The 26,465-nt window shown below is 37.6% G+C and overlaps 1 protein-coding gene across 16 annotated transcripts in view; it reads left to right on the top strand.

Moving 5' to 3' along the window:
* KHDRBS2 (KH RNA binding domain containing, signal transduction associated 2) overlaps positions 1-26,465 on the top strand; it is a 339,817-nt gene that overhangs the window by 232,171 nt on the left and 81,181 nt on the right. The gene's annotated exons all lie outside the window — the stretch shown is intronic.

Here is a 26,465-nt window from a genome sequence, read left to right as displayed (position 1 = left end):
GTATTGTCTTGGCAGTATATCAGTTGTCACATGGAGGTAAATGGAGTTATAGTCTAGTCCTTCTTAGATATTTTTGCTTGGGCTTTTTGGTTTTTTAATAAAAGCTGTCGGAAAAATTATGCAAAGAAAATGTTTAAATGTTTTTCTCCACAAAGAACATATTTTCTACAGAGTCCACTTTTGACCGTATATACAAAGTGCTTTACAGTTATAAGAGAAATTGCTGGTATTTTAAAATTTTAATGAAATACAACCCCAAAGTTGTCAACTGAGGTAATGTATAGTGTGATTTAATAGAGTCCTGGGAAATAGGCACTGAGATGCTGCCAGCAATGAATCTAAATCACTGCTTTATATTAGTCTGTTTTACAAGACCAAGAGTTGCAATACTTAACTATGTCAGAAATAAGAACCCATGTAGAAAGGTACTGGTCAAATAATGGCAGCTGGAAATTAATACTGACGTGGCAAGGAGTCAAAGGTTTGATACTTGTATATTCAGAACTGCTTTTCTCCACCATATGTAACAGTGAACTCCAGTATGTAACACAATATCAGTGTCTTTGAAATGAGATTTCCAGATTTAAAACTCCAAGGAGGAGCAAGCCCTGCTCTAGTGAGGAGACTGGAGCAGACTATCCATTTTTATGTTCTGCAAAGATTACATCTGAGGGGCCCCTTCTGCTGTCTTCTGAGTTCTGAGAAGCCCTTGGGGACCCTCAGGTGCTGATGGAGTAGAGCAAAGAATCTAGCTGAGAGCAGTCCAGACAGTCATTGCAAACTGTCAGTAGTCAGAAGGGGTCAATGCTGCAGTAAAATTTTATCATCACTGAAGGTAATATGCTCTTTTCTTTTTCTGTGGGTTATCATTTTAACGCTGTGTTGGTTATTTGTAATTAGGTAGCTATCACAGGATAGGAGTGGAAAAAGGGTTGAATAAGGCTCAGGTATGAACACAAGTTACTAACATTTTACAAATGTAAAAATAGAAAATTCATGTATTTCCAGGACAAATACCCAAAATTGCTTTGAGTTAATATAAAGATTCTACCAAATGTTCAACCTGTCTTAATTGAAATCTCTTTGAAGAAATTCCTGTCATTAAAGGGATCTTTCTCCTTATCATGATCTCCATATCTTCTGTCATTGTCATTACTGACATACATGGTATCTATCTGCAGTATTTGTATGCTTGCTGCATACCTCTTATATGTTTGGCAGAGCACTGTTAGTACTAGACATACTACATGCTGAACAGGGTATTTTGAAAGGAGTAACTATTAAATCTGAATGTATTTATGGGGTTTTGTTTTCAATGAATTGCTCATGTGTAAGAATTGTTTTAAACAGAAGATGTAGTTTAGCATTTGTTCTTTTCCTTTTAACGATTGTGTTCTTTACAGTGCTACAGGCAGTTGAGCATTAGCTTCAGTATGAGGAGATTAAACTCAAGTTATTTTGGAGTTGTATATTTTTTATAATGAAACAGACTAAAAAAGAACAGACTGTAATTTTTAATTACTCATCTAAGACAAAAACAACATAAATCCAAGTTGGAATTCCAATTATGACAACCATATTATATACAATAAATATGGCTTACTATATAATGCACACAAAAATGTGTGCCTCTGCACCATTTTATTTAAATGTGCATATGTAGTAGCTTGATTTGCTGAACTTATTTCAAGCTGAATATACTTAGTGTATTAGGAAAAAAGCCTTCAACTTCATTATCAATTCTCATTTGTTTTGTACTGAAGCCAAAAATAAATTCAGACTGAAATCAAAGTAATTTATCATTTTAATAGACATAGGAAAAAAATTGGCTATAGATTTTGTTAACAGAAAAAATATGAAAATTATTTCATGCATTAAACAACAATACTTGTACAAAACAGATGACAAAAAACTACAGGATTCATTTTTCCTGAATGGTTTGGTTTGAAGTGGTTACACCATGCTAAAAAGCCATGAGCCAGATGCCAGTGTTCTCATAATATTACTTCATGCATGTTGCCACTGAAATATATGGATATAATCATGAAGTAAAAGCATTAGTAAAGAGTAGGTTTAGCAAAATAGGAACTTCAGAAATAAATGACACAGTCAAAATTACAGTGAGAAAAGTAATGAAAAGGGTCATAAATTAATTATAAGAGGTTACTGTTGGCATTACCTTTTTCTCTCCAAATCCTAGATTTCCCTGACAGTTTTCCATTCAGTTAAAACCTCAACCTGTCTATCTTACGAAGGACACAATGCCACTGGGTACTTTGTGATATATTTATAATTGAGATATAACTTGAAAACACATCAAAAACTAATGTTGAGATGCAAAGTCCATTGTGCAGAAGAAGCGTCAGGAAGAGCTCAGAGAAACAGCCACAGAAATGTCAGGTGCTGCTTGCTTTTAATCATTTGTGCACCAGTGAGAAGTGAAGGAAACTGCATGGAAAAGAGCAGGATTGCATCAGTGTGAGTGGCTTAGAGGTAGCTGACTTACTGACCTTGATGCAGCTGTTTTTATAGCTGCAATCACAGGCAACTTCCCTGTCTACAGCAAAACTAAGGACATGTTGCATTGGACAGTCTGTGACGATGCAACACTTCCAAAACAACAGCCACACACCTCAGGGAATGTGCATGTGTATGTGCATGGTACCTGGTCTCCACAGCCCAGTCCTTGAGGAAAAGCGAAGTCTGGGATGTGTTGCAACTGCAGTGCTGGCTTATTACATCAAGGTGATTTCTAAAATACAAGGCAATTTCAGACCAAAATGGCTGGTGGTGTACTTTGCCTTGTTGCAGCTTTATGTGTCATTAATGCTGCCTTGTCTAAAATCCAGAATGACTGATGTTGTAGGAGTCTGTGCTGGTGTTTAGTTTAATTTGCATTTGGATGTGTCTGTACCCAGTGACCATGTGCTGTGCACTTGAGCAGCCCTTTGCTTGCTGTACAACATTATTAGTGATGGTGATTTGTGAACACAGGGGTATAAGGTAAAGAGTGGAATAATCAGTATGTAGAAAAGGATGCGCCAGAATATATGAATGACACAACACTATCAAAGCTATTTCAAAAGTATATTTTAGAGGCTGCAGCAACTGTCTGTCCCAGAATTTAATCAGAAACCAAAGCTTTGAAAAGACTCCAGGAGAAAAAAAAAAAGGTAATATAAAAGTGTCACTCAAGCCAGCAGGCAATGCTAACCAATTGCCATGTCTTTGTCAAATGCTCATCACTCATTCTTGTGGCAGGTAATGACCATACAAATTGTAATTGTATAGATCGGGCAAGATGTTCATTTCAAGCAGTCACCCTTGCTATTTTATTACATTAATGTCTTGTAAACTCAATGTTGAAAGGACTGTAGTAGGAGAAAAAAAGTTCAGAAATAAATGTACTGTAAAACAGGATTAATGGTATAAATTTGGGATTAGCATAAATCCTATTTACCCCTACTTAATAAGGCATTATAAAGCAAGCAAGGTTTATGTAATAGGATTTAATCTTATTTAATTTCCTTTTTTAAGCAAATATTCAGTTGACCCTAACATGTATAATACAAAAGACCATTTGTGAAATATTCTGCACATCCCCAAAATCCTCTGTGATTCAGGGTAGTGAATATACTTGACACAGTTGTATGCAGGCTCCAGGTTATCCACATGCAGGAAAATGTGTCACTAAAATCCAAGGGAATTGTGGTTTTCCGTAAACTTAATACTGTATCGTCCTCTGCCCCCTTTTTTTTTAAAATTAATTTGTAAAGACTTGGAAATGTATACTCTCCATTATGTGGGTGATTATACACCCATTAATATGAAAAAATTAGTTGTTTAATAAATGTGCTGTCTTTGTTTATATTCAATAATTTGATACATTTATGCATATCTGGAAATAAATAGTTTTCCAACCAGTAGTTTTTTAATTCTGAATATAACTCATGAAATAGCTCCAACAGTAAGTGATGATAACAGATTTGATTTTGTCTATGATAGACTTAATTAGCACCTTTCTTACAAATATATTTGTAAGTTTATATTCCTGAATAATAAAAATTGTCCTGTTTGCATTCGAGTAATACTTTTGTCTCAAGATAGAGGTTAATGATGAGGTTTATAATATGTGGAGCTGAAAATGTTTTATTTATTACTGGGCACAGTTTCTCCTCCAGACTGCAAATTTATTTTTATCCAATGTCTTTGAGCAGTTTCGATGAACAACATTTGAAATTTTGCTAACTCATAAAATTGCCACAATTTGAATGCTGACAGCAAGATATTAATACCCAGAAATAAGACATCTCAATTTAACTACTTGCAATGAAGTTAACATCTTTCAGGTAATTTTAGACAGCTATCTACTGTTGTTGCTGTCATTTTCATTGGTCAGAATTAATTTCTAAGGTTTATGGAAGATTTGAAAAGCTTATGTTTGCATGTGAAATATAAAGCAAATTTTCTCAGGCTAGTGCTATAAGAAATCCTAGTAGTACTTGTGACAGCGCCAATGCTCCCCTGAACTCTGCATGGCTGTGCTAATGATTTTCAAGGCTTTACATTTGTAGTGATACAAATGGCATCCTATATACCAACTATCTATATAATGGTATTCTATATACCAGCTATCAGGTCTGTTTAGTGGCTGGAATTCCTTTCACCATGTGGGCATTTTTATTATTAACCCTACCACCCATGTGCTACTTATCTTGCTAACCCACTTTTTAAATTAGTGATAGACTATTTTGAAAAGTCAAGGTTTGAAGGTACTTTTTCTTGTTGTGAAAAGACATTAATCTTGTTTATCAAAGCTGTCTGCATAGGAGAGCTGAGGCTCCTTGGATGCATAAGTGATTTCCCTGCCTCAGATGACCTGAATACTGCATTGAGAAAACTGCCAGTGCACGTGTCCTCAAGGAAAGTGTCACTCAGTGTAAGCAGAATTCTTACAGCCTGGAGGAGTTGAGATTTTCAAAAACCTCCCTAGTAGCTCTTTTTTTCTTCCCCCTATGGCTTTCAGAGAATTTGTCCTTTTTGTTCAGGAAATAGCTTTTGCTGGTTTTCACCTTATTTCTGTTTCTCAGGCAACACAGACTACAGGAATTATTGCTAATATATTGTTAACTACACCATCCAAAGTCATTTTCTTCCTGACTCCAACTTACCTGTCAGTGACAGTTTCTGCTGCTGAATCTGTCTGGTGCAGTTCTCTGGGAATGCTTTCATTTCTTCAAATGCATTTCAGTACATAGTATTTTCTGACAGTACTCCAGCACTCCTCTCCTCATCTGGACAGGGGAGGGAAACAATAATGAAAGCCTCATGGGTCGGGATAAGGGCAGGGAGAGATCATTCACCAGATACTGTCACAGGCAAAACAGGCTTGACTTTGGGAAAAATTAATTTAATTTATTACCAATCAAATCAAAGTAGGACTATGAGAAATAAAACTAAATCTTAAAACACCTTCCCTTCACTCCTCCCTTCTTCCCAAGCTCAACTTCAGTCTCAAACCTCCTCCCTCCAGCCTGTGCAGAGGGATGGGGAATGTGGGTTGTAGTCAGTTCATCATCACACATTGTCTCCTCCTCAGGAGGAGGATTCTTCACACTCTTCCCCTGCTCCAGGGTGGGGTCCCTCCCAAGGGAGACAGTGTTCCATGAACTTCTCCAATATGAATCCACCCCACAGGCTGCAGTTCTTCACAAATTGCTCCAGTATAGTCCCTTCCATGGTGAGCAGTCCTTCAGGAACAGCCTGCTCCAGTGTGAGTCCCTGTGGGGTCACAAATCCTGCCAGCAAACCTGCTCCAGTGTGGGCTTCTCTCTCCACGGGGCCACAGGTCCTGCCAGGAGCCTGTTCCATCATGGGCTTCCCATGGGGTCACATCCTCGTTTGGTTATCCACCTGCTGCAGCATAGGGTCCTCCAAGGGCTGCAGGTGGATCTCTGCATCCTCATGGAACTCCATGGGCTGCAGGGGCACAGCTGCCTCACCATGGGCTGCACCATGGGCTGCAGGGGAATCTCAGCTCTGACACCTGGAGCACCTCCTGCCCCTCCTTCTGCACTGACCTTGGTGTCTGCAGAGTTCTTTCTGTCACATAGTCTCACTCCTCTCTACCTGCAATTCCTGGGTTTTTTCCCCCTTCCTAACTCTGTTATCCCAGAGTTACTACCACAGTCACAGATGGTTTGGCCTTGTCCAGTGACAAATCCATTTTGAAGCCAGCTGGCATTGGCTCTGTCAGACATGGAGGAAGCTTATGGCAGCTTCTCGCAGAAGCCACCCCTGCCTGCAGCCCTTCCCTGCTGCCAAAACCCGTCCAGGCAAACCCAATTTATCACAAATAACAAATATAGTTGGTGGTTTTTCCAAGTCATTCTTTATTTTGATGCTTAATGCCATTTAATTTCCACTTTCTCCACATGTTTGGTTGATGGTCCAAATATTTTGGATAGATGACTACTAACTACAGTGGAGAAGTTGCACAGGTTGTTTGACAAGCTATTCTAGTCTGTTATGGGTATTACAACAGCCTGAAATTGCTGATTGCATTTTCCAAAGAGCAGACAAGTTCTAAAATCTGGGTAATTTTGTACATCCATGAAATTACTGAAAACATTAGTTTATTGTTTCCAAAAGGCAATGAGTTTAGATTTTTTTAAATCCACTTAAAATGTAACTACTGAATATTCACAAGACCTTGAAACTGATCAGTAACTAGCTCAATAATGGGTCATTGTGAAAGGCACTTCTACAGAACATCATGTCAGCATTGTGAATGGTCGTGGTGCTGCAACCTTGAGAAAATGGCCTGTCACTAATTTGGTAATTAAATTTAAATACCTAAGATAATCATGAATTCTAGGTCTGTTTTATAGGCTGTGGTAAAGAAAGGCTGATTTATTTTGAAAAACAGGCATTGTCTTAAGTCTGTGAAAAAAATTAGCTTTTGATATAAACCTCAGAGTCAACACCTGACATGTCTGATTATTTTAAATTACATAGAATCATAAAATCACTCTGGAATTGAGTGGAAGTGTTTGAAAAATCTGTACCAATACACTGTTTGTGCTCCATATGGATAAGCATATTTAGAAATTACCTTCAGTGTCTTTTTTTTTGTTTGTAGAAGCTCTCTTGACACCATTAATGCTGCTCATGGATGATTAGGGACAAATGACTTGCGGGCACACTCTTGTAATCATATCTGGGGTCCTAAACAAGCTCTCTGAGGCCCTTCTACCTGCAGACACACACTCATTCTGTCCCCCTGGTTTCCTCAGGTGCTGGTGGAGAGGGGTAGGGATGTCCCAGTTGACCCCGTACGCTTTAAGCCACTTAGCATGGTCCAAGAGTTGGTTTTCTTCAGCGACTGTAACAAGCATTAATGTATTTTCTGCTAGGTAGGGTGAATAATCTAGAAATATAGTTCAAAATTCTGACCACTACCACTATTAAACAAAATTTAAGGAGGTTTGTGGGTTTGGGGTTTTTTTCCCCATTTTTACTCTAGATTTGCTCTAGATCTCCTTGTTCAGAGAAAATTACAATCTACTTCAGGAGATAAGTGCTGTGTCTGATTAGCTCTTTAAAATACCATTAAGTGGTGAAGCTTCAACCTATTGCCTTATGGCCCTCATGGGGAGTAAATATTGTCTATTCTTCAACTTACTTCTGGTTTCATATTAAAGAAAAAAATCGACCTTTTTTTAATGTCATTCTCTTGGGTAGGACACAGGTCATGCTCTTAGTTATGTTGCACTATATATTGTAAGGTTTGAGCTATTCCAGGTATCTCAAATATGAATCTGAAGTTCTAAAAGAATAGAAGTAAATATTAATTATATCGTTGGTTCTTTTGTTCTCTTCTTTTCTACTGATACTTCTTTATACTTCCCCTCCTTTCCTTTTTTTTGCCTATCTCATCTTTTGAATTTTATTTGCTCCATCTCTTCTTTAGTGTCTTACGGACATTTCTTGTGAAATTTAACCACGTCATAAAAATGTGTTGAAATTGCTTCAGCTGAGGTTTCTCTATCTTTCCCACCCTTTGATTGTAATTTCAAACATACATTTTTTTGTAGAAGAGTGAAAGGGGTTCTTTTTAATGTATTTTTCTAGTTCTCCAGTATTACCAGAAGTTTTTTATCATGAAAAGAGGTACAAACTCTAATAGAAGTTCCAGTCATTTCCCATATACCAAAGAAAAATGGTAAAACATGACTTAAAACATTGATTCCTAAGTTCTTTATTTTAAATCAGCTTTCCCTGCTAGTATACTAAATGCGAATCAAATTAATAATTTTCTGCATCAGACGTTCTGGATAATGAATTTTGCTACATGGGTTTAATTCATTCAGGAGTATGGTACAAGTTAAAATTGGATTTGCTGTGCTAATCCTTTTAATAAATATTCTAGCATCTTCAACAATATCATCCCACTGCTTGAATCCTTTTCTTCTCTCTGTGTACTTTCATATTAATTGGAAATGTCTCATCTTTGACTCAGGACATGAAAGATGAAATATAAAACATTATGCTCTTAGAAGCAGAGTACTTCTCATGTGCTTCTATTTCTTACTCCTTTCCCTCCTCTTTTTCCTCTAAGTCATATTATTTGTGGTGGTGTTCCCACATCTGCCATTACAGCCAATTTCTGCTTCTTTTCTTGAAATCAGCAGTAAAATAGTGCATACATGTACAATAGGAGAAAAGGCAAAAATAGTAACTGTGAGAAAAGATTCTGAGAGGAGTGAAGCCTGGATAGTTAAGATGCCAGATAATGTATGTAACCTTTTGCTTAAGCTCATATTATTACAGAAACCTGAAGTCCAAAAGTATGCTTTAGACAACAGATTTTAAACATTATGTCCAATACATCAAGATGACTTTCAAGTTACAAATTTGCATTTTCAACATATTTGTATTACCATTCCATCTTGAAGTTGTCTATGCAATTGTATATTTAACAACTCCACCCAAGTAATTAAATAAAATACTGAATAGTACTGGACAAAGGATAAATTCCTGTGACTGTTGCATCTTTCTATTTTGATAGTGATTATTGGTAATTATTCTTGTGAGTCTTTTTTTTTTCAACATTTCTGAACTCATATTTAAATGGATAGATGTGTTTCTGTAGCAACTCCACAGAAAAGAAATCAGATCTTAGATGGGCCAAATTATCAGTGAAAATTCCATTTTTTCTCAGTGAACAGTTTAAGATATGTAAAACATTGCTTTCAAACTAAGTATTCCAGTCACATACCTAAAGCTAAGAGGAAATATTCTGTGCCTTTGTCAAAATTAATGAATTTCAATAACCAAGAACAACAAGTAAAAAAATAAGAGTAGGGGAACTGAAATATCTTTCAATGGACAAAGATCTTAACTAAAGATGCAATGAGTCAGAATCTAAAAAAAAAAACTAGTGTTAATGATTTCCTCTTGAAATTGGGAGTCCAAGGGCATACAAAATATGTTGGATTTTCACTTTTTGCCTAGTGTACAGGCACTAATTCAAGTTGTTGCTACAGATGAGCTACTAAATAATAAAAAACACCTTATAATTATTTTTGCTGCCTCACAGCAGATACTGTACTGAAGGATGAAAATGAGACACAGAATATTTAGGGGTTTTAATTATTTCGATACATGCAAAAATGCAGTTGAAAGGATAAGTATTAAATTTGTCTTAACTTTTGAAATGAAGCACATAAAATTCTCACAGATTATGTAGTTGCTTCTTACGAAAATATCACCTGAGTTTAGTCTGTGACATAACTTACGAATTAAATACTAAATAGGTATGAATATCAGATCAAAAAGTCTGTGAAATAATCAGTAGTATTTGCATCAGCAGTCATGTTAGCGAAATTATTACAATTAACTTTTTTTCTTTATTTACTTGCAGACAGTTGATATTTTTGGAGGCTGAGCTATCAGAAAAAGGAGATTTTGAATATTAAGAAAGGAAGTGATACTCAAAACTTATGGAAGGTTTCTGAACAAAGTGATTTCAAAATAAGCTAAACTGTCCAAAAATGTATATGGTCTCTTAGCAAAGCAAAATTTCATTAGAATGGAATGCCAAAAATACTACATCCCTATGCTATAATCACTTAGTATGCAGGAAACGTGGACAAAACTCTGATGCCCATAGTCAAAACAGCTGTATGTGGAACAGCTGTATCATTTATGTATTTGTATAATGTTCAGCTATAGACTGTGAAAAGTGGAATCAAGTCTTGCTTCTTAGGTTCCTTGATTGTTTCAGTAAATTACATGGAAGAGCTGAAATGCTTTATGCCTGCAAAAAAAGCTTTTTGCATATACTTCTAGTTGTCCTACCTTAGTTATCCATATTTGTCCAGTCTTCTCAGAAATAAAATCTTATTCTGTTAGACAAGTTTCTTACCTTTTATAAATAGTTCCTAGTATTAATAATTGCAGTGTTTAAAGCTTCTGAAGCCTGGTTTGGTCTTCCATTCACCAATGATAGATAAAGTATTTTCAGCTTTGAGTAGATGTGTGTGATTTGTGGTCAGAAGGAGGGGGTCTCTTCTTAGGACTTCAGTGGGATTTATTCATATGAGGGGCATGTAGCTGTAAGACAGAGTAGATCTAATCACGTACTGAAAAATCTTTCCCTTTTTATGCTCTATCTTAAGTATTGAACAGTGTCTTCAAGATATTTGAAATAAGGTTGCCTATATTTACCCATGCAAGCTTTGTAGCAGGCTCTAAAGAAATAATTTGATATTTTGGTTTGTTCAAGTGCTAAAGGAACTACCAGCTGAAATTTTCCCAGCAGGTGTCCCTAGGCCATTTGGCTTCTTCATCCCCTGAGGGAGAATATAAGCTGCTTGTTCATTCATTTTCAAGTAACCAAAGGTAAGACTATCAGAGCTGCTTTGAATTACACCAGATCTATAAGAAAGAAATAAACATAAGATTTGGTAGGCATATAGTACCAGTAATGACACAGAAACTACAGAGAATGTGAACCAGATGTAATTGGTACTTCTAGTTGCCTGTACCTGAATGCCTGTCCAATTCACTGAAGCAGTGAAAAGGACATCTTAGCCGAACTATTCTAGGTCTATACTACTGCAGTATAGTATATCAATCATAAACCTGTGTAATGTTTACTCTTCTCTTACTCTTTCTCAAAACTTTAATTATGTTTTCATTTGCAATGCACTCTGAAACCTACTGAGGTTGCATCAAATGGGCTTCTAATTGAATTTCTTTTGTTGAGTGTTGTGTTTATTATCTTCCTGGCACAGGGTACTATCCCCAGCTTGATAAATTTATCAGAAGTGCTTGTAACCACTTTTTGAAGAAGTGTTTAATCCAGCCTCAATTCAGGGGCAAGGACTAGTCCTCCCTTTCCACAGTTTGTTGCTAAGGCTGACAGAGAATTCTACTCTTTCGCTTGGAAACTCAACTGTTTGGGACCCAGAAACCTGGCCAGGCACTCTGAACACCTCAGAGTCCCAAGTACACCAGCATGGTAATGGCCCTTGAGAGGGACCTTCTTGCTATCAGGTACTCACATACCGTGTATAGATCTACAGATTTCTCACATTTATATTTAATCATAGTAGTCACTGCAAGTCCGAGCCTGAATTTTGGAAGGTACTTCAGCTATAGTGAATTCTTCATCCACTTATGACATTTATTTCTCTGTTTTTAACTCCAGTGCTTGAAATAGGTTGTGGATGTACTGTATTGTCATTGTGAGGTGTTTCTCTAGAATGCAATTTGCGGGTTATGTGATTTTTTACAAAGAATTTATTAGCACCTGTATTATCTTTAACTAAGACTTGTATCTGGTAGTCAAGATGAAATATGTGCACACCAAGAAACTTGAGTAGTGAATGTAATAAGTAACACACTTTGCTTCATGTTCAAGTTATTAAGGATTGTATGTAGAGCCCATCATTACAGACACCTATCTTAGTGTTTTGGGGGGTTTTTTGTCTCAGCTTCAGGGACAGGTGAATAACTCAGACCACCAGCTAAGCCAAATCAGAATCCCTGACAGTCATTGGGAACAGAGAGTCATGAGAAGAGTATGTGTTCTACTTTATTCCCACATCTGCTTTTCTTTATAGGCAGGAAAAGTCCAAATAATGAAACTCTAGAGGTAATACTAAACATTTGGAGAAATCCTGAACAACTGATTGTTATTCTTGAGATTCAATAAACCTTTTCTTTGTACATTCAAGTAATACAGAAAAGCAAAGAAAGTCATAGCAAATACATGGCAAGGCTTGCCACAATAAATTCCAATTTATTGAAAACATTGCATGTGGTCAGTGAACCTGTTAATGTTGTCTAGGAAATTTATGCTGTCTCCCACCTAACAGACCGTAGATTTCCTGCAGAATATTCGTATTGAATGTAATTTAAAACCTTAGAGCTGTTTTAGTTTTCTAGATTGAAGAAGGAATATTATGCTTCTTATAAATCATAAAGAACTTGAACCCAAATTTGAAAAGTAAATATCATACAGTGGTTTTGCTGGATGATAGCATGTGTAGCAAGGGGAACATACAATTTTAATTGCTTTGGACAGTTGAAGTTGTCAATCTATAATGCTGCACACCACATAGGCAGCCTTGGGCACATCAGTACTCTAATTACAGAAAGTCTGGCTCTTCACCAATGTTTTAACATTTGATTTATTTCCTGTTCAAGTTGTTCAATAGAGCCCGAGTTAATTGGTTTTCCAAATGAGTCTTAAAAACATAAAGACTCAGCTTCATTAAGTGGAGGCTATACTTACTGTGCACCAATGAGTTGTAAATCCATGTAAAAGTTAGAGTGAGATTCCATAGCCTTGTGTACAAAACCACGACTTGAATTAGTTTGTTTTGCTTACAAATTATGGTTAATATTTGACCCTAGTTAATAATTGACCCTAGCTGCCTTTTCTTTTTTAAAGGGGGAGATAAGCTGCCTGAGGAAAAACAATCAAGCTAAATATATTAGAAGTAGACTAATCCATTTTATTTATTTCATGTGATGTTCACCATTTATCTAAAATAATCACGGTATTTCTTTGTCATCCCTGTGTAGTTTCATTGTTCACAAAAGGGATCAAGCTTTTACTGAGTCCTTTTCTTCTCTTTGAAAGATTCCTCCAAACATCTTGCAAACCAGTAGTGTATCATGGATAAATCGTAATTTCCTATTCTTGTGATCTACATGCTGTTCATGCTTGTTCAGCAATCTCATGCTTCTAATAGCAAAATTGTAATTAAAGAAACAAAGGAAGTTGGCAGGTATTTTAACATTTTTTAATTCCTATGAGGCAATAGAACAGAGTAGAAGGACTTTGCTGGCTTTGTCTCAGGAATAGCTAAGTTTATTGGCTTTTTTGTTCTGTGGGTGCATATGTGTGATTTTGTTTTACTGGGTTTTATGGGGGAAGGGTTGCAGTTTTCCATTGCATTACATTTTTTCTTAAAACATATTCAAACTTGCATTCAGAAGCAGTATTTGATTTTTAAGACTCTTCAGTTTGGGTTGAATAAAAGGAGTGAAGAATGCTCTGCAGTGTTTGGAGTGTAGTGCAGGGGTGACTCAAGGAAAAAGCTGTGGACAGCTTGGGTGACAGTGTGGTTTTGTTGAGGAGTGAGGGTAGGAAAATTTGGTGAGCAAACAGCTGCCAAGCCAGCCAGGGTGGAAGCTGATCAGCAGGATGGAGTAGGTAGTGAAGATACACAGACAAAGAAGTGGCATGATCTGGGTGGGTCTCCTGATAAGCCCATAAACAAGGACCGGTTGCTGGTAATGGAAGACAGGACAGCAGGGAGGAGCAGGAGCAGTCTCCATAAGGGGAGCTGGATACTGAGCCAGAGACCCATGGCCAAGGAGGGATGATGAAGAGTAGGAGAGACTGGGTGAGCTCAGGGGAAGAAAGAAGAGGAGGCAGAGGATGTGAGTTTCTCACCTGTGAAAAATAACACGGATGTAGATGTTTGGGTTTATCTGTCTGGAAGGTTGTCGAAGAGCTGATACACCCATCTGCCAGTGCAGTTAGTTACATGGGAAGGCACCCAGACATCCATGTGGTAAACATGAACAACATGAACAGCTGAATGCAGGAAATGGAGCTATTCTTGTATTTTTAAAAGCTAATATTAAGGAGAAAGAAGGAGGGTGGCGTATTAATAACGACAGTAGAACAGTAGAGTATACTTTCTCTAGGGAGCAGGGGAGGGGCCAGCAGCAGCACATGCTCCCTTGGGGTAGCCTGGGAGCCAGGGCCCATCCCATCCCCAGCTAGGAGCAGGGAAGCCAGGGCACACTGGGGCAGACCCAGCCCTTGGGCATTGCCCATCTCCCAAGGCTGGGACATGGTCCCACAGGTGAACCCAGCTCCGCAGGGCCCAGGGCCAGGTGGGGCAGGGTTGTGGGGAGTTGGAGTCTGGCTCTGCTGCAGCATTGCTGGGACAATTGGTGGCCCCTGGGGGCTGAACAGGGAGAGTCAGGACAGGAGGAGCCCTCAGGGCCCAGATGTTTTCAGCAAAAATAGGAAAACAGAGTAAGAATGTTGTATAGCATGGTATGTTACTGCAATGACTGTCAAAAAATAAAGGACAGAATGGAAAAAGAAATCAATGTAAATTAAAAAAGTATAGATTTCTGTGTTTAAAAGCTCATAAATCTGCTGGAAATCTTCAGATATGGAGAGAGACACCTGAATTTCTCTATGGAGAAATATCACAAAAAGCTGTATCAGCCTTTAGCCTCACACCTAAAGATCAGAGTCCAAACATTCCTAAACAGTAGTTTAAGCAAGTAGGAAACTATTTCTTAATTAAAATGTTTTAAAAGTGCAGGTATACTAAGATAAGCACTATGAATTTCATTAAATTGATTTTCCTGAGATTTCCTTAAATATATTCCATATAAAAAGAAAACTGAAATGTCACCCTTTTTCTGTCCCGTATTATTCGTACCCAGGTTATAGATTATAGTCTTTAAACTAGGAACTACTGTGAGATACAAACCTGTCTAAACAGTGATGTGCCAAATAAACTCCATTCTGGTTTTTCAGAAAAGTATTTAGAAACTGGCATTTTGTCCAACCAATGCTTGAACTTGACATTGAGTTTCAGGGAGATAATCAAGGGCCTTATCAAATGCATTGGCTTAAATATCAAAAAAACACTGGCTTTGGATCTTACTACTGATCAGGTTTATCTGAAGCAGAGCCAGATTTCAAAGGTGATGTTTATATCAGACTACAACAAATATTTTAGGAGAGTTTTCAGTGTTTGGTAGCTATCAGAAATTTGTCTTTGCTGAATTCTCTTACATGGAAAAATGTTTTAGGGTAACCAAGTTGCAGACTGTATACTCTGTCAGCAGACTAATTGTGGTAGTACGTCTCATTAACAGTGCTGAATGCTGTAATAGCTTCTCTGCAGTTGCTGCTGCATCTAATGAGAAGCAGCACAATGCAAGCCATTACTGGCCTGACAATTTGTTCTATTGATTTATCACACTTCTTTTACTGCTGCCTGCCCATAAGGATTGCAAAACATTTGTCAGATATTGGTGGGTTTTGACTTCTTACCTCCACAAGCATACAACAAGACCTCTTTGAAGCACTGCCACATGAGTTGGTGTTGAGTCTGGTCTGGATTTTTCTTTTTTCCGTTTTCCAAATTCCAACTCCGGTCTTCAATAAAGCAGATTGAAGAATCCATTCTAAATTATCTGAAATTTAAAAAATATTAGCAATGTCTTAATGGATAACTCTTCCATTTTATAAAACTGAGTTCTGCCAGCATTTTATGTTATTACACTATTTTTTGTATTAGTCTGAATATTTCACTCGTACTGTATGTAAAATATAAAAGAACTTACATTTAGAGAAAGCAATGCTAAAAGTTCATAGGTTTTTCTTAGGATGTAGCAAGGACAAAATTGTACTTCCAAGCTCTGAGTCATATGCAAGTCTCATAAATGCCTAGTTGCTGTACCTCACATATAATAAATGTTCCTTGAGAAATTACTCAAGTGATATGAAACATCACAGAAGTATTTCTACTAGGAAATGCTCATAAAAGCCCTGGACAGGAAAATGAAACTACAATTGAAATTTTACAAGGACTGAGTGCAAGTCTTAATAGAAATATGCACAAAAATCCTGCATTATAAATGCATGACAGTTCATTGGCTGATGAAATCAATAGAAAGATTCCGTTGTGAGGTTTGCCTCTAGAAGCTTCTGCTTTCATTATTGTTACCTACCATTTTGGCAAAAAGTATCCAGAGAGGTAGGATAGTCTGTGCTTCATTTAGCTGCAACATATTTTTCTATACATCTAAGATAAATGAAAAAAGAAAGAAAGTTGAATTGAATCAAAGGACATGCTGGGAAGTACAAACCCCAGCCCTATTCTCTAAGAGAATATTTAGATGTCCATATCACACACTGGAGGTTGATAAGTTGACAGAAATAATGAGAAGAATTACATAGGATGTGGAGTGTTTGAGAAAAAATATGCTAATATGGTCATATATGAGGTTTTTTTGAACATCCAGCTCTTAGAAAAACACAGGGATAACTGTTCTACAAACCAGTAACCTTTACCTAATTAGAAGACTTTCTAAACTTCAGAGTGGGTGTAGGTTCTGCATCCTTGGCACCATATACTGGACTTAACGCTCCTAAACAGAAAATTCAGCTTTCAAAGCAATGAGAAAATCTGTTTTGCCACTACACAAGTACTGTACAGTATCTGAGTTACCTCCTGACTCTCCCAGAGAGAGATCTGAGGCAATTGCTCTTCCTTTCTCAGGAAATCTGACTTGGCAAGACAATTTAAGATCAGGGAACTGAATTGGCATCTGGGGGAGTAGTAGCTTACAATTTCCTCTGAAAGTTCAGATGCCTTCCTTGCCTATGAAAACTGTGCTTCTTTTTTCTTTTAAGTGGTCATAACTTAAAAACATGGCATAAAGTAGTTTTGAAACTCTTGCAGAAAAAAAACTGCAGTGATATTAAACCATCAAAGCCATCAGAAAAATTACTTGTGGTATCTTGAAAATGAGGTATCCGGAGGCATATTACATGACAGACCTCCTCCCCAAATCCATGACATTATTTTGGTAGGTTGTACTCAACACAGAAGAGCCTAGAGAGATGGGTCATAGCCTCCTGAGGGGCTGGAGATGGACGGCAGACATAGAGGATTGCCCTGATCATTATTCAAAAAGATAGTCATCCCAATGGATTTGCCTTACATACTAGAAAAATGAATAGACTGACTGATGAAGTCTAAGTGTTGCCAAAACTTTCTATTCATAAGTTCTGTAGGCTATAAGAAATTAAAAAAAGAAATTCTAGAATGTATGTTGTCTCTAAAAGAACACTGTATCATGACTGTCATTGTGTAGATGTCAAAATTATCAGGCAGGTAAAAAGCAGTGATGGAATCAAAAGATTTGAAGAAGAATCTACAATCCAAATAAAGGAAAAAATCACCCTACAAGAAAAAAGACATTACTATTTCCTCCTCCCTTTCCATACTTTGTTTAATGATTATGAGTAAGCTTTTGCCCACAACATTCTGTAATGATTCTTGAGAAGTTTTGATAGGGTGCTCCAGTATAAGGACTTCGTTACCACCTCTTCTGGGAAGTCTCAAAAAAGGGTCAGAATTGCTGTTCATAACCAACCTTTTTTTCCATCAATTTCTGTCTTATTTGATACTGAGTGACAGTCTTTGGAGGCAATCAGTTCCACAAACTCGTGTTTGTGGTCCTGACAATTGCCATGTCTGTGTAGGATGGTCTGTTCCTGATCTATACAGGTGTACTGCTCAGTTTGGCATTGACTGGTAGTGGGTTTTCATTCCTAAGATCTAGAGAAAAGCTGCAAAGATACACAAAGAGCTATGAATGTCACATATACTACAGCCCTAACTTTATCCATGTCTTACGAATTTTGAAGCATAAGGCTGTGTATTTTCAGGAAGCCTTCCTCAATCTTGATAATAGTATTTAATTAACTTCCCTTTATTTTAATCTAAATGTTCCTTACTATGTTGTCAAAATCTTTCAGGCCAGTGATCTGTAGTGGAACAATGTCCTGATTTTCTGTTCTCTGTCTTTACTTATCATAGTCCTACAGTCCTTGCAATTATCAATATGTGGAAAATACAGTATATTGTATTTTTCCTTTAGAGCTGGCTGGATAAATGAATGTATCATTGTCATACCTTGCTTGCATACATTAATCAGACACGGGGGTATGAATTATTTTAACCAAATATTTGACAAATTAGGATTCCAGCTTATTTTGAATATTGTAGCATTCCTATCTGCCTTCATCCAGCAAAGCAGTGATGTGGTCTGATGAATTCCTATCTATAACAGTATCTTAGTGTCAGTAGCTTCACCAAAAATTCATTTACACTTCCAAGAGGTATTTAGATCAATCTTCTCTCATGAGCCTTAGATTTGGCTGAGTCAGTTAATGAGGAAATTAGCCTGTGCATCCAATTTGCCCAAATCACTGGTACCACTATCAACTGCAATTGATGAAACTCCTTCACTCCTTATGAGTCAACTATATAAATCAGAATTTGCTGTCTCTTTCCTACTGTGTCTACTGTGCTGAAGAGAAAGAATAAGATACTTCAGTCAGTTCAATGGTTAAACATATGTTAGTTTGCAATGTTGTTTGCATTTTTACTTCTCAAAGTTGGTCTAGGATCTTGAGCAAGTAATACCTACAAGTTGTAAGAATTTTGCAGGAACAATGGTGATTATCATCTTCCAACCATGTCTTAAATACAAGGTTTGTTAGATGCAACATTACTTCAAAGAAGCCATCTAATTCCTTCTTCCATGAGTTAATACTTTCTTTCCTTTTTTCTTTTTTTTGTATTATATATTAAACAAAAGACTAATGTTATTATTATCATGTGTTCCAAGTAAGGATTAGCAATGTGTAGCAATGGCTCAGTTTGATAAGAAAACAAGCTGTACATAGGTAACAATGTGGTAGATAAATAAATTTCTAATGTATACATAGGGTTGCAACCATGAACTTAATTTTAAAAAGGCAAAAAAGCCCACATTTTGAAAATAACCACCGCAGAATAACTATATATCATAAATTGAATAAAAGCTTCTAGTTATTGATCTCGTGTGCTGGATGGGAAAAGGACACAATTCAGAGACTGAGGAAGTGACCACACTGTAATTTTTATTTCACTACTTTGCTCCCTCTTACATTTAATGAGCACATATCTTCATGGTCACATGTAATGACTCCTTTGCTACTTGTTATATAGCTTTATATTTATTAATAAATGGTTTGTGTCATAAAAGAAAGATTACACTTTCTCTTTGGTCAATAGTGTTTCTGAAACTGACTGCTGAAGTGGAATTTTATTGTAATTAAACTGAGTCTAGGCAAAACTCACACCTAAAATACTGCTGAGATTGAATTTAAGACAGCTTGCAATTTTCTAAGTTACTAATTGCATATTTTAAGAAAAGCTTCCTGCCTATGGCATTGTCTTCTCTTTAGTATATTTCTGGTTTGGGTTTAGGAGGTTTTTTGTTTTTTCCTTTTTAAGCTCATATATGCTTAGTGGAAGTAAGAAGCTTGCTAGCTGTGTGCATATCATGAGAAAATCGATAAACGTTTAAGAAAAGAAAATATATATAAGCTAAAATTAATTGGTGGTTGAATATCAGCTATTAAATAATTATTTATATTTTCAAGCAAAAAATAAGGAGAAAATTAGCTACTTGAGGACAAAGTCTCTTTGAATGAGCTGCCCACTGAGCTGAGCACTCCCTCAATAGACATGATCAAGTGAGAGTGGGTTTTTTAGAGACTGAATTGAAATTTAATTTGTTCTTTGCATCCCTACTCAAGAAAGCTAATTCAACACTATTATCAAGAAAGATTCCTTTAGTTACATCAAACAATCTTCTGTTTGACATTTATAGCTTTAACACAAGCTGAACTGGATATTTGAATGTGCCATATAGTAAATACAAATATCTGAGGGCACAGATATCTAAAGAAACCCTATGTTTGTGTTATGTACTACTTAAAGTTCTATCTTCTGATGGTCTTCCAACTTACCTGAGCATTCATTAATTCATTTTTATGCAGATGGCTAATCAGTTAATTGAGCACAAAGGCAAAATTTCTACAAACTGAATGTCAAGCCCCATTTTGAAACCTGACTTCCCTCCCCTTCCAGCTGTATTCTCCTACTTCCAGTTAACAGTGCCTGCACATCAGTTCTGTAAATCTGCATGAGGTTTTCCACCCTCATGTGACCCAACAACACAAATCATTGATGGAGAATCCAGCAGTGGCTTAGCTGAAATCAGAATTTGCTGCCGAAGAGGACAGCAATGACATTTCAAGTCAGGTTCCCATTTCATGTGAGACCAGGACAAGCTGGGGCCAACTGTCTGAATTTTTTCAGGAAAAAGGACCTGGGGATCTTGGTGAACACCAAGTTGACCATGAACCAACAATGTGCCCTCACAAAGAATGCCAGTGGCATCCTGGGCTGCATTAGGCAGAGCACTGCCAAGGTCAGGGAAGGTGACCCTCTATTCAGCACTGCTGAGACACACCTGGAGTACTTGGGCCAGCTCTGGATTCCCCAGTGTGAGAGAAGTGAACTTGCTGGAGTGAGCCCAGCAAAGGGCCATGAAGGTGATTAAAGTGCTGAAACACTGACATGCATATGAAGAGAGGCTGAGTGGGTAGGAACTGTTCAGCCTGGAGACAAGACCTAGAGAGATCTTATCAATGCTTAAATACCTGAGAAAGAGAAGTTAAAAGGCATAAATTTTTCCCGGAGGCACAGAGCTGACAGTGGAAATAAAGTGTCAAGAACAGCAAGGGCTGTCTTGAGGCCAGTAATTGAGGCCAGTATCATGGCCAGGAGGGTGGGGGCCCTGCCACCCAGAGCCCAGTCCTATAGAGTCCCAGAAAGGTAGACTCAGAGATGGTGCCCAGGTTCAGTCAAAACTCCCGATCATCAGATCAGTTTGTAGCAGAGAGAGATCTGAGGTCAAACTGGGGAGTCAATCCACAGAACATGATCAGGTCTGGTGGGGATGAACAGTGTCAGACAGCTCAGTGACTGTCAGGCAAGACCATGGTGACAGTGCAGACCTAAGGTCAGGCTGGGACCACTTGGGATCCAGACGAAGAGGGCCCCAAACAAGCACAGCTGTGACTCAACTAGAGACTGGCTCTCCAATGGCATCACTGAGGCAGGGAAAGAAGGCCAAGCTGAAACTGGGCTCCTGGGCCCATGAGCAGGGGTGTGGCTGGAGCTTCCAGGTGAGCAGGTCAGGGCCAGTAAAGGCTGTAAGTGCACCCTAATACAGGCAATTCCACTTAAATAAAATACACTTTAACTATGGAGGTGGTCAAGCAGTGTAATAGCTTCCTCAGAAAGGTTGTGGAGTCTCCATACTTGGCAATACTCAAAACCAGTCTGGTTCTTGGAAACGATCTGTTGTACTAGACAATCTTGAGATCCAGCCTTCCAATGTTCAGGTTTCTGTAATTTTCTGATAGCTAGAAACAGATGTTAAATTCAGGGTGAGCATATGCCCATAGGTAACTGCTATGGAACAGCTGTCTTTCAATTCACATTGTATCTTATTCATAGTAACTTACCATTTTTCCAAGCCCTCTACCCCTGAATCTCTTTCTGTTCCTTAAATGTACAGCAGACATTCATATTCAAACACATATTTTAATTTAAGCTGTTACATAAAATTTGTGATTCTTAAATGCATTAAAATGTGTAATTAATTAAAAGTCAGGCTATATATGTGCCTACATTCTGGAAGTTAGAATTTTTAATTCCACAGGTTTTTTCCCCAGATTCATGTACATGTACAAATACCACAGAGACACTCTTCTTTACATCCAATTTGCATAATGTATTAGTGCTGGAAGAACCTAAACTGGGTCACAAGAAATCTTGACTCAGCTATGGTGCTCCTGCTGACTCCGTGGACCTCCTATTGATATCAGTGTGAGTTCTGTATATTGAGGGAATGCAGCATGTCTGAACTAAGTTCAGTCATGTAGATCTAAGAGAATTTTCCCTTACGATACAGTTTTGCATTTTGTGAGCTGTTTTGTTTATACATTATAGATTAGCTGTTGTCTGATAGCTAAGCTTTCATCCTAAAGTTAAAACTCAATAATTTCCTAACTATATTTTAATGCAAAATATAAATTTCCATTTTCTATTCCCTCAGCAATATTTCTGCAAGACATACTTGTCTCCTTTTTGGAAGGGGAAAGAAAACCTACCAAAAATGGTATGAAAGCAGTCAGTTTTCTTTGTATAGGATTCCTGTTGTGCTGGTTTCCTGCCTGTACTGTGATGCATGCCACCAATTTAGCAGTCATTCAGTATACTAGATGTGTTACAGTCATAAAAATTTTACTTAATCTGAGAAACATACTTGCCACAATTTCAGTAGATCTCCAATCCAATTTGATTTAGCAGAAGCTTTTAACTTTCCCCATGCTCATAAGGACCTAATTTTACCTCCCTTAAATACACATTTTCTACTCTACCAAAGTTAATTAGTAGTCAAATATGCTTGAGAAATTTTGCCCAAAGCACAATCCTAATAAAACTAGTCTAGAGTATACCAAATGATACAGGAATGACTGGAATAACTAAGATTTTCATAACATTTTTTATCTCTTTTCATCTTCCTAGTTATCATTTGTTTGAATATAGAGGTAAAATTGAGGTGAAAGACTGAGTTACAGTCAGCACCACTGAGTGGAAAAATGCAAAGTTTCTCCTGTGTGGAAGGTGGTGTGAAGACAAGAATGGAAGGATTACCTTCATGAGTACCATTGTTTGCGTGTGTGTATTGAGTTTTTGCATTCAGTAAACTTAGTTTAGCTCCTTTGCTGTAATCTTTAGATCTTATGACCCTCAGTCAAAAAGATGCTGCTGTTACAATTTCCTATATTCTGCTGTCTTTGTATTGCTAATTTCTCTACAGCATTCATCTGTTTTTGTTTTGACTCATTTACAGAATTGGAGAAAACATTGATTTTTTTTTTAAAGTTTTTATTTTAAAATGAAAATAAAAAGCTTTTTTTATAGATAAAAAGCTGACATATGATCAATAGAAAAGATACTAATGGGCTGTTTTCCTGTCACTTCCCTTTTGATGTAATTCTAGTGTCAGCACTTACTGTAGTGCTGTGCTTCAAGAAAGCCTAAAGGAACAGAGAGAAGCCCTCACTAGGTCAGCCAGAACCACAGATTCTGATAAAAGGACCTGTCTCCAGTGCACCATCATGTACTTTTACCTTTTGCTTAGGAATATATTAGCGTGAATTGTGGCTTTTTGAAGGAAAAAAAAAAGCAGAAATAGGTAAGCCAAGAAAAATAGCTTTATGCTCTTGGGATTAACTTTTCTAATCAAACAATTGAAACCTTTTCTAAAACAATTCTTTTTTTCTTGAATGCAAGACAAAATTTTGACAGACTAGCAGATGCTATCCTGACTTCTTTCCAGATACTCTGCAATTCCATCTTTCTGCACAGAGCTCTGCCTTAATTCTCTTGAATTTTCCTATGCAAAAGATGCACCCTTCCTCACATAACGAAATTATTTGGACTCTCTTCTAGTTGATCACAGATTACATCAGAATCATTTAGGTTGGAAAATACCTGTAAGACCTTCAAGTGCAACCATTAACCCAGCAGTGCCAAGTCCAGCACTAAGCCACATCCCTAAGTGCTACGTCTACATGAGGACCCAACCACTTCTGTCATCAGCCTGTTCCAGTGGTTGACAATCCTTTCTATGGAGAAACTTCTCCTAATAGCCAATCTAAACTTCCCCTGGCACAAATTGAGGCTATTTCCTCTTGTCCAGTTATGTGTTACCTTGGAGAAGACACCAACCCCCACCTTGACACGGCCTCTTTCAGGCAGAGCAATGAAGTCCCTGCTAAGCCTCCTCTTCCCAGACTAAACACCCCCAGCTCTGTGTAAACTCGTGAGTGGTTTCCAACTCGTGTGGAGTTGACTTGTGCTCCAGAATCTTCACCAGCTTCATTGCTCTTCTCTGGACATACTCCAGCCCCTCAATGTTTTTCTTGAAGTAAGGGCCTGAGAACTGAAGACAGGATTCAAGGTGCAGACATACCCCGTTTGAATGTTCTTGAGGTTAGCACTTTTCTGCTAGATTAATCTTTTTCATCTTAAATGCTTTCTTGTCTGCTTATCATGTGGTAGCAATGGCAGTCATTTCTGGGTCTTGATAGACAAGGAAGCATCATTGAAATGGAATGAGGCTGTTACGCACACAGAAATATTCCCATATTGTTTGCATTTTATATTAGAGAATATGTTTCTCACTCTTGACAGGAGTTTATTTATTGTTTCTTCACTTGCTATCTTTACAAACTGCATTATCTGTGTGTTTCATGAATTATGATCATAAGTTGCTTTTGTGCTTTAAATTCAATCTGTTTTTTACTCCTGTCTGAAGCTGAAGTTTGTGGGGTGTACCTTGGAGAGAGAAATACTGTGAGGCAGCAAGCACAGTCAAATGACTTGAGGCAGTGCTACAGTTTTCTGTGCTGCAGTTCTCCTTGGCTGAGATTGTCAGCTGTCTGACTTCCATTGAGCCAACTCTAGGGGAAAATGCAGAACTGGAACTGAATCAGTAACCAGCCTGCTTCCTTCCATGCCAGGGTAATGAGCGTGCCTGGCAGGAGGAGATAGCAAGGCTGCTATCCCCCAGGAATAAGTTTTGCATCTGAGTTTTTTACAACTGCCTCACAGGTAATTTCCTCAACCCCTGCACATAGGTTAGGCACGAATATACTGTCAGTACAAGTAGGAAACTAATCAAGCTACTCTGGCTAGAGAAAAGATTTCTGGGGTTAGAAATTTCTTGCAGCTCATAGAAGCACCATTTTAGAACAAGGAAGAAACATACACTGAAGCTTAATATAAAATGATCTCATTTTGTTATGCAAGATGATTTGACTTAATTAGACCTCAGACTTCCTACCATGAAAACAAGAGGACATCAGATTTGCATAAAATATATAAGGTGCAGTTAAAGAAAGAAGACAAGGATGGTTTTAAGGCACTACAGAAATATCTCACAATTGGACACCTGTGATAATTGAAACATACACATTCATGGATACCTTTTTTTGTGCTTTAAGACACTGCTGTGATCCATGCTGACCAGGAAGGATGGACATCATGTGAAGATGCAGAGAATTTAAAAAGCTTGAAGAGCTTCTAAGTGTAGCTAACAATAAGTCTGAAAGTTCAAAAATTGACACTGACCTGTCAACTTTCTGTATGAACAAAAGGTAAATTAAAGGCTAGTCTTGTTCTGCAGCACACTTCCTCATGGCAGTTACCAGGCATTTCTGCAAAGCAGCTGAATCCCAGGAAGCAGCTGAATCCCAGGAAGCAGTTGAATCCCAGGAAGATAATCAGTTACAGAAGTGGAAAGGGGCATCCACCTGTTTACATGAAAGACAGACAGGCACATGCACGCGCACACACACCCACCCACCCCTTCTGTAGAAACGCAATAAACAAAATTTATCAAAACAAAAGTTTTGAGTAATCTGGAGAACTAGAGGTCAGCAAGCTGGACTTTTCCACTGGAAAATTGGTAGAAGATTGGAAGAACAAAAGTGACAGATGAACACACAAAGAAAAAGCTTTGACACAAACGTATTCATGTGGTGCTCAGAAAGAATCAGAGCAGCCTATCTAGGGGCAGTGAAAAAAAATGGGATGAAGGTTAGCCCAGACATTTCTGAGAAGACTGTGTTGTTGTTCTTTAAAAAAAAAGAAAACTATTAAAAGATATTAAGCCATTCTGTTAAATAGGGAATAGTTTTCTTGTGGGCTTGATTATTGAATAAAAGATAACAAAGTGTGCACGAATCCCTTAGTTTACCCATATCTGGAGCAGTATAAATCCAATTAAAAGACTGAAAAGGATGTGTATTTTCACACAGGAAATAACTCCTGGAATCTGTGTCACAGGATGTTACAGGTGCAAAAATGAGTTTAAAATCAGTTTAAACACTATTGCAAACATTTGTGGAAAGTAGGTCCACCATGATGCACAGTTCCAACCACTGACATAGGAATTCCTTAAGTTGCTGTTGCTTAAAAGCCAACAGACGAATCCTCAAACTATCTCTGAGATCGTCACTCCTTATTTATTCTACATAGTACTTCTGTCTATACTATTTATAATTTTTATAAAAATAGTTGCTACTGTTTGCAGCATACTAGACTAGTTGGAGCTTTGGTGTGGCCCAGGATGTCTGGTGGACAGACAGTTGAATGTCACACAGTCACTAATCAGTATAACCAAACCTGCTAGGCCTCAGTGAT

This window comes from Corvus moneduloides, chromosome 3 (genome assembly GCF_009650955.1).
Source record: "Corvus moneduloides isolate bCorMon1 chromosome 3, bCorMon1.pri, whole genome shotgun sequence".
Lineage (NCBI taxonomy): Eukaryota > Metazoa > Chordata > Aves > Passeriformes > Corvidae > Corvus > Corvus moneduloides.
The sequence above is the reverse complement of the archived record's forward strand: the minus strand, read 5'-3'. Positions and strand labels throughout refer to the sequence as shown.